Raw genomic sequence first — 2,714 nt, 5'->3', positions numbered from 1 at the left:
TTTCCTTTGCTTGTGTACTATGTGCCTTCAATATGCTTGCATCTTCGCTTGCTGAAAATCTGGTGATATGGATCCTCATCCACTTGCTAATCTCTTTAAGAGATCCAATTATGTTGATCCAATTGCTAGTGAGTTGAGTGCACTTGACTATCTTTATGGAGTTTTGCTTGAGATGAGTGAATCTGAAAATCATGATGAAGAAATTTATAAAGTGATTCACGAGGGCTCCTTGAATGAAAAAGCATGATTGCAATGGTTTCACTATAAATCCTATTAGTGACAATCATGCTAAAAATATGCAAAACCCTAAGCTTGGGGACGCTAGTTTCGCTATGTCCCCTACTTGTTGCAATAATCATGATTGGGGTGATGATCTTTCTTATGATCTTGAAAATTTGTTTAAGCCTCATGATGATTATTATATTTGCAATAATATTGAAAGTGGGTTTGGAGAAGTCATGACTTTAGTTGATGATAATCCCACTATTTTTTAACAGCGTCAACTTTCCATGCATGTGGATCATGAAAAGAATATCCTTTGTGATAGCTATATTGTTGAATTTGATTATGATCCTACATGTAATTGCTATGAGAGAGGAAAATATCGTGGTAGAAAATTTCATGTTACCAAATTATCTCTCGTTATGTTGAGATTGCTATTGTCTCTTTCTTCTTCCTTGCATTTGGTGACTATTGCTTGTCTTAACAATCTGTTTTTCTATAAAATGCCTATGCATAGGAAGTATGTTAGACTTACATGTGAGTTTTCACATGCTTTATGATGCTCTCTTTGTGCTTCAATTCTTGTCTTTTATGTGAGCATCATTTAATTATCAATGCCTAGCTAATGGCGTTAAACAATAGCGCTTGTTGGGAGGCAACCCAATGAATTTATCTTTTTATTTATGTTTTGTTGCGTCCACACCATCATAATTCTGTTGTGATTGTGTTTTTTGTGTTTGAGCCAAGCAAAACCTTTATGTCTAGTCTTGGTAATGGTTGTTTGATTCTGCTGGAAAAAGACAGAAACTTTTTGCTCACGAGATGATTTTTCATTTTTATTAAGAAAGAGATTTTGTGTTGATTCTTTTTGCTTCTGGTTGATATGCCTTTTTCCCAGGTAGTCGTAATTTTTAAGATTTTTGGAGGTACCAGAAGTATACGAAGTATACAGATTGCTACAGACTGGTCTGTTTTTTACAGATTCTGTTTTTGTTGAGTTGGTTGCTTGTTTTGATGAAACTATGGTTAGTATCGGGGGGTACTAGCCATGGAAAAGTTATAATACAGTAGCCCAACACCAATATAGATGAAATTCAAGTTTGCTACAGTATCAAAAGAGGTGGTAGTTTGTTTTCTTGTGCTAATGTTATCATGAGTTTCTGTTTAAGTTTTGTGTTGTGAAGTTTTCAAGTTTTGGGTGATGTTCTCATGGACGATGAGATAAGGACTGGAAAGAGATCAAGCTTGAGGATGCCCAAGGCATCCCAAGACAAATTCAAGGACACCAAAAAGCCTAAGCTTGGGGATGCCCCGGGAAGGCATCCCCTCTTTCGTCTTCAATCCATCGGTAACATTACTTGGAGCTATATTTTTATTCACCACATGATATGTGTTTTTCTTGGAGCATCTTGTATCGTAGGAGTCTTTTATTTTTGTTGTGTCACAATCATCCTTGCTGCACACCTTTTTGAGAGAGAGAGACATGCACTCGTCATGATTTTGCTAGAATGCTCATAGTGCTTCACTTATATCTTTTGAGCTAGATACTTTTGCTCTATGTGCTTCACTTATATCTTCTAGAGCACAGCGGTGCGTGACTTGGTAGTTGGCTTATGCTATGAAAGTAGTCCCAAATGTGATAGGTACTCAAAGAGGATGCAAAAAACCTCCATCTTCATGTGCATTGAGTAGAAAGAGAAGTTTTGATTCCTCTCAATTAGTTTTGAGACGTGGATTTGGTAATATTGAAAGCTATGATAGTAGGGTGTTGTGAATCTAGAAATACTTGTGTTGATGTTAGTGATTCCCGTAGCATGCACGTATGGTGAACCGCTATGTTAGGAAGTCGGAGCATAATTGATCTATTGATTGGCATCCTTTGTGTTGAGGTCGGTATCGCGCGATGGTTAACACCTACCAACCCTTCCCCTAGGAGTATGAGTTTAGCACTTTGTTTCGATTACTAATAAAAACTTTTGCAACAAGTATGTGAGTTCTTCATGACTAATGTGAGTCCATGGTATAGATGCACTTTCACCTTCCACCATTGCTAGCCTCTCTAGTGCCGCGCAATTCTCGCCAGTACACAAACCCACTAGATGCATCATGTCATCTTGCTTAAGGCGTTACTCTGTTCGTCATGAACTTAATACACTAGATGCATGCTGGATAGCGGTCGATGTGTGGAGTAATAGTAGTAGATGCAGAAAGTATCAGTCTACTTGTCTCGCACGTGATGCATATATGTATGATCATTGCCTTAGATATCGTCATGACTTTGCGCGGTTCTATCAATTGCTTGACAGTAATTTGTTTACCCACCGTGATATTTGCTATTTTGAGAGAAGCCTCTACTGAACACTATGGCCCCCGGGTCTACTCCACACCATATTTTCAGCCTTACACTTTTACTTCGTTGCACTTTCCGCCTTCAGATCTCACTTTGCAAACAATCTTGAAGGGATTGACAACCCCTTTGAAGCGTTGGGTGC

This window comes from Hordeum vulgare, chromosome 2H (assembly GCF_904849725.1).
Source record: "Hordeum vulgare subsp. vulgare chromosome 2H, MorexV3_pseudomolecules_assembly, whole genome shotgun sequence".
NCBI lineage: Eukaryota > Viridiplantae > Streptophyta > Magnoliopsida > Poales > Poaceae > Hordeum > Hordeum vulgare.
Note: the sequence above shows the minus strand (reverse complement) of the source record.